Below are 6,621 nucleotides of genomic sequence, written 5' to 3' on the forward strand. Positions count from 1 at the left end.
TCTGCTGCTTATCCATAGCAGAATGAGAGGTGAGGAGATGGGGTGTCTAGATCATCTGCCATTTTACATTTGTGTTTGTTTTCCAATGGGATACCAGGCTTTTTTGTCGAGTTCATCTTGAACACTCAGACATTTGCCAACCTCTTCGATAAATTTTAGTTAGCCCTCATACCAACATGGTTTCGTTCCTCAAGCAGCAATCAACCAACAGAACGGTAACAGACCAAGGAGTGGCTATGGCCAATCATGACATAAGACCATAAGGCATAGGAGCAGAAATTAGGCCATTCAGCCCATCGAGTCAGCTCCACCATTCGATCGTGGTTGATAAGTTTCTCAACCCCATTCTCCTGCTTTCTCCCCATAACTCTTGATCCCCTTGATATTCAAGAATCTATTTATCTCAGTCTTAACTACATTCGATATCCTGCCCTTCACAGTCTCCACAGAATCTGAGAATCTGTGGCCATGAATTTCATGCATTCACTACTGAAGAAGTTTCTGGCTGAAGAAGTTTCTCCTTATCTCTGTTTGAAAAGGCCTTCCCTTTACTCTAATGCTGTGCCCTTGGGTCCTAGTCTCTTCTACCAATGGAAACATCTTCCCAGCATCAAATCTGTCAAGGCCATTCAGTATTCTGTATGGTTCAGTTAGATTCCCCCTCATCTTTTTGAACTCAATCGAGTATAAACTCAGAGTCCTCAAACGTTCCTCACATGTTAAGCTTTTCATTCCTGTGACCATTCTCATCATCCTCCTCTGAACACACTCCAGGGCCAGTAAATCCTTCCTAAGATATGGGGCCCAAAACTGCACACAATATTCCAAATGTGGTCTGGCCAGACCCTCTGGCCAGAGCTTTAGAAGTATATCCCTGTTCTGATACTCAAGTCTTCTGCTGCATTTCTGGCCAAACTGGTCTGTACCTCCTTTAAGGGAGAAGGAAGGTTATACACTGTACTTCCTTTGCCGTGTAGAGTAGGTATTTTTGGTCAAACTTTGGGGCATTTCAGAGGTTGATGCCTACTTATACGAGGATGCCACCACTCCCCAGGCGAAAATACACTGCCCAGTCTTCCGGTAAATATTTGAGGCCCAGTATATATTATCTCAGATGGCAGCATGGAGTGAAGAAAACAAATAATCATCAAGAAATGTTACCACAGCCCGGATTACAAGTAATATAAACATCTTCAAGGGACAAACATCGGTGATTCAATATACTAAGCATTCATTCCATCACAATAGAAAATCAGTCAGTCCCTAGGCTTTCTGTTGCCAAGCCACTTCATATGCTGTTCCATTTTGTTGAGGACCTTAATCAAAGTGTTGGCACCTTAGCAGTGCACATTGTCCATTCCAAAGAATATATCTCCCTTTCAGACAACAAGAAGTGTTCAGTTATTGTCAAGATATCAGAAAAATATATCACAGCAGGTAGTCACTTCCTTCATTGTATCTGTTTGACTTGGCTAGAGATATCAAATCAGTCCCATTGATCGGTTCTTTCCCTACAACTCTGTGACTTTATTTCCTTCAAGTATTAGTTCAATTGTATTTTCAGTATTACCTTTAAATCTGCTTCCCCTACATTCTTGAGTACAGAAGGTTGTAAAGAGGGTTGTGCACATGGCAGGCGGGAGCGGGAGATAAAAATCAATAGTCACGTCAGGAGGTTCACCGTGATGGAAGGCCATACACAGTCTGTCTGCCAGAGGAAGTGGCCAATTTGAAAACACTGATGGCTGATAAATGTGATTAATAGCAAATGTGAAAGATTGTTATCAATGCTCTGCAGAATTGCGTGTAATTGGTGTTTTGCACATGGCCTAGGACATTAATGGAACTATTCCCAGAGACCATTCCCACCGCGACTCCTTTGTTAGCTTCACGTCCCTCCACCAGCCCACCCTCCCCTCCCGGAACTTGCAATTGCTGCTGCACGAGGTGTAAAACCTGCACCCAGACCTCCTCCCTCACCTCTACCCAAGTCCCCAAAACATCTTTTCACATCCACCCACCACATCAATTGTGTCCGTAGCTCTTGATATGATATCTACATCGGGGAGAAAGGACACCAAATTGCGGAGCATTTCAAGGAACATCTCTGGGACACACTTCAACTCTCCCTCCCACTTCCCCAAGGAAATACAAGTCCTGGGCCTTCTTCACCATCAAATCCAACTCAACCGCCGACTGGAAGAAGAATACCCCATCTTCCGCCTTGGGACCCTCCAACCACATGGAATCAATGCCGATTCCACCAGTTTCCTCATCTCCCCTCCTCTCCACCTTATCTCCAAACCAACCCTCTAACTTGGCACCGCCCTCTTGACCTGTCCTACCTGGGCAAACTTCCTTCCCACCAACCCGCTCCAACCTCCCCACCAATCTTTCACAATAAGGGCTTATGCCCAAAATGTCAACTCTCCTGCTCCTCAGATGCTACCTAACCTGCTGTGCTTTTCCAACACGACACTTCTGACTCTGACTCTCCAGCATCTGCAATCCTCACTTTCTCCAGTTCACGGGCACCAAAATGACATCTAAGCATGCAATAAGGAAAGGAGGGTGCATACGATCACAATGAGCTGAGTGAAGAAGAATCTGAAGAGGGGTCACTGGACTGGAAAAATTAACTTGGATTTCTCTCCATAGAAGCTACCAGACCTGCTGAGTATTTCCAGCAATTTCTGTTTTTGTTTCTGATTGCCAGCATCTGCAGTTCTTCTGTTTTTTTTTAATAGTAGTCTAATGATCAATTGCTCCATCAATTATGTACAACATGAAAGTTGACCGACAGCAGGAAAAAAACCCATTACAAGTTATGAAGCAGAAGTTAGAGGAGTCTTGGTTTGCACTTAAACAAAAAACATGATCTGTATTCCAACAAAACAGCAGCTGTCCATTAACACGATGCACTCCAGCGATTATTTACATTCTGGTCAGGGCTAGGTTCAGCCATTATCTCAATCCCTATTCTTGTTTCGCAGTGTACTTGGCATGTACTACCTTAATCTGGCACATTCTCACACTCAATCCCATGCCAGTCTGAGCAGAAAAATCAAGTACAATTTCTGAGTGCCAACACAATCTTTCAGAAGGCAGCAACCCTTCTAATGATGTTGACTGGAGCCCATGGTGTGGCAGTTCTTGTGATGACAACTATGTTCACAGCGTCTAAATTAGTTGCTGTGATCACATTTAAAACTAGCCAGATTGCAATCTGAAGCTACTCCTGTGGCAGATGTTACCTTTACACCTAAGAATTTCAGAGAGATGTGCAAAATGTTAAACAAACAGCAAATTTATTAATATGCTGTCTTGCGAAAGGGAAACTCTAGAAATAATAGTAATTGCAAAGTTCAGCCCAATGACAAGTCAGTCTCTCGTGAATATTATTTCTCTTTTCTCATAAATTCATATATTACAGTGAAACCTTCCTTCTTTATCATGGAATAAATTGCAGTTGTTGCATCATGAAATGAACTTTTCCAATCCAACTCATTTCCCTTGAATCATTTGAGCATCTTTACCGACAGTACCAGTCTGACCTAAATTACGCTGCCAATGCTACATTGCTGTATAAGCTGAAGATCAAAACAACTCGGCTCATTGAAATCCATCACATTTTAGCATAACAATTTCTATTTAAGGCACAAACTAGCTATTTAAGATGTTTCTCAGATGCCTAATTGCTGTTGACACTATTCAGTTTGTTTTAGTTTGCGCCATTGCAAATACACTCAGTCTTTGTGAAGTTGAAGTTGGTGTCCCAGACACTCACAGTATGGGATCATCAAATCTTGCAGCATAGATGAAGGCTATTCAGCCCATCATACCTGTACTTGCTCTTTGAAAGATCTCTTCAAGTTGTCCTACTTTTCTCTTTCCTCATCGTCCCGCAATTTAAAGTCACAATTGAATCTGCTTCCACAATTGGTTGAGGCAATACATTTCAGAGTGTTATAACTCAATGGGTAAAAGAAATTCAGATTTATTTGCGTGTAATAATCTATCCGTGTCCTTCTGCCTGTGTAAGCTGTTTCTCTTTATAAATTCTATCAAAACCTCTTTTTAAAAAAGCCTTCTCAATCTTTTCAACACTGGTCTTAGCTCCAGACACTCCGCATAGCTTCAGTTATATTCCTATGATTTAATGAAGACCCTCATCCCTGGCAACATTGGTGAAAATCTCCTCTGCCCCCAAAGCCTTGACATCTTTCTTAAGGACTGATATCCAATGTAGGGCACAATGTTGCAGCTGAGAGTGAGATTTAATTAGGGTGACTTCATTCCCAGGGTCATAGCTTACTAAAAATGTTTCATGATCTCTGGTCTATATAGGTGACACTGCCTTAAGATTTTGTGTCATTTTAATTTCTTGTGGTCTGTGGGATCTTTCTATGCATTTAAAAAGATTGATCTGCATTCCTACAAAGCAACAGCTGTTCATGAACGTGATGCATTCCTCGTGATTATTTACAATCTGGCCATAGCCAGGTAACGCCATTATGTGAATCCCAAATCTTGTTTTGCAGTGTACTTTAAATGTGCCATCTTAATCTGACATGTTATTGCACTCAGTTTCAAGCTAGGCTGCTGGCTATGTTGCACTTACAGACCAACTCTATCTTCCTGGAAAAGGGCTCTTTTCTAAGCTGATAATGGTTGTTGCTGGTATTCCCTTTGCCCAAGTTCATTTCGAAATTTTTCCGTTTCTGAGGCCAGCAGCGAAAAAATCAGAATGGTGTGTTGCTTAATGTTCCAGGATACAAATGCTACAGGAAGGATAGAAAGGGAGGCAAGAGAGGAGGGGAAGTGGCATTTTTGATAAGAGATAGCATTACAGCTGTACTGAGGGAGGATCTTCCCAGAAATACGTCCAGGGAAGTTATTTGGGTGGAATTGAGAATTAAGAAAGGGATGATCACTTTATTTGGCTTGTATTATAGACCCCCTAATAGTCAGAGGGAAATTGAGAAACAAACTTGTAAGGAGATCTCAGCTATCTGTAAGAGTAATAGGGTAGTTATGGGAGGGGATTTTGATTTTCCAAATATAGACTGGAACTGTCATGGTGTAAAGGGTTTAGATGGAGAGGAATTTGTTAAGTGTGTGCATGACAATTTTCTGATTCAGTATGTGGATGTACCTACTAGAGAAGTTGCAAAACTTAACCTACCCTTGGGAACTAAGACAGGGCAGGTGACTGAGGTGTCAGTGAGAGAGCACTTTGGGGCCAGCCACCATAATTCTATTCGTTTTAAAATAGTGATGGAAAGGGATAGACCAGATCTAAAAGTTGAAGTTCTAAATCGGAGAAAGGCTAATTTTGACAGTATTAAGCAAGAACTTTCAAAAGCTGGTTGGGGGCAAATGTTCGCAGGTGAAGGGACGGCTGGAAAATGGGAAGCCTTTAGAAATGAGATATCGAGAATCCAGAGAAAGTATATTCCTGTCAGTGTGAAAGGAAAGACTGGTAGGTATAGGGAATGCTGGATGACTAAAGACATTGAGGGTTTGGTTAAGAAAAAGAAGGAACTATATGTCAGGTATAGACAGGATAGATCGAGTGAATCCTTAGAATATAAAGGCAGTAGGAGTATACTTAAGAGGGAAATCAGGAGGGCAACAAAGGGACTTGAGATAGCTTTAGCAAATAACATTTATGAGAATCCAAAGGGTTTTTACAAACACATTAAGGATAAAAGAGTAACGAGGGAGACAATAAGGCCCCTCAAAGATCAGCAAGGCGGCCTTTGTGGGGAGATGTAGAAAATGGGTGTGATACTGAACGTGCATTTTGCATCAGTATTTACTGTGGAAAAGGACATGGAAGATAGAGAATGTAGGGAAATAGATGGTGACATCTTGAAAAATGTCCATATTACAGAGGAGGTAGTGCTGGATGTCTTGAAACACATGAAGGTGGATAAATCCCCAGGACCTGATCAGGTGTACCCCAGAACTCTGTGGGCAGCTAGGGAAGTGATTGCTGGGTCTCTTGCTGAGATATTTGTTTCATCGATAGCCAAAGATGAGGTGCCAGAAGACTGGAGGTTGGCTAATGTGGTGCCACTGTTAAAGAAAGGTGGTAAGGACAAGCCTGGGAACTATAGACCAGTGAGCCTGACATCGGTAGTGGGGCAAGTTGTTGGAGGGAATACTGAGGGACAGGATGTACATGTATTTGGAATCTCAAGGACTGATTAGGGATAGTCAACATGGCTTTGTGTGTGGGAAATCATGTCTCACAAAGTTGATTGAGTTTTTTGAAGAAGTAACAAAGAGGATTGATGAGGGCAGAGTGATAGATGAGACCTATGTGGACTTCAGTAAGGCTTTTCACAGGTTTCCCCATGGGAGACTGGTGAGCAAGGTGAGAACTCATGGAATACAGGAAGAACTAGCCATTTGGATACAGAATTGGCTTGAAGGTAGAAGACAGAGGGCGGTGGTGGAAGGTTGTTTTTCAGACTGGAGGCCTGTGTCCAGTGGAGTGCCACAAGGATCGGTGCTGGGTCCACTACTTTTCGTCATTTATATAAATGATTTGGATGTGAGCATAAGAGGTACAGTTAGTAAGTTTGCAGATGACACCAAAATTAGTGGTGTAGT

The sequence above is a fragment of the Chiloscyllium plagiosum genome, chromosome 24 (genome assembly GCF_004010195.1).
Source record: "Chiloscyllium plagiosum isolate BGI_BamShark_2017 chromosome 24, ASM401019v2, whole genome shotgun sequence".
NCBI lineage: Eukaryota > Metazoa > Chordata > Chondrichthyes > Orectolobiformes > Hemiscylliidae > Chiloscyllium > Chiloscyllium plagiosum.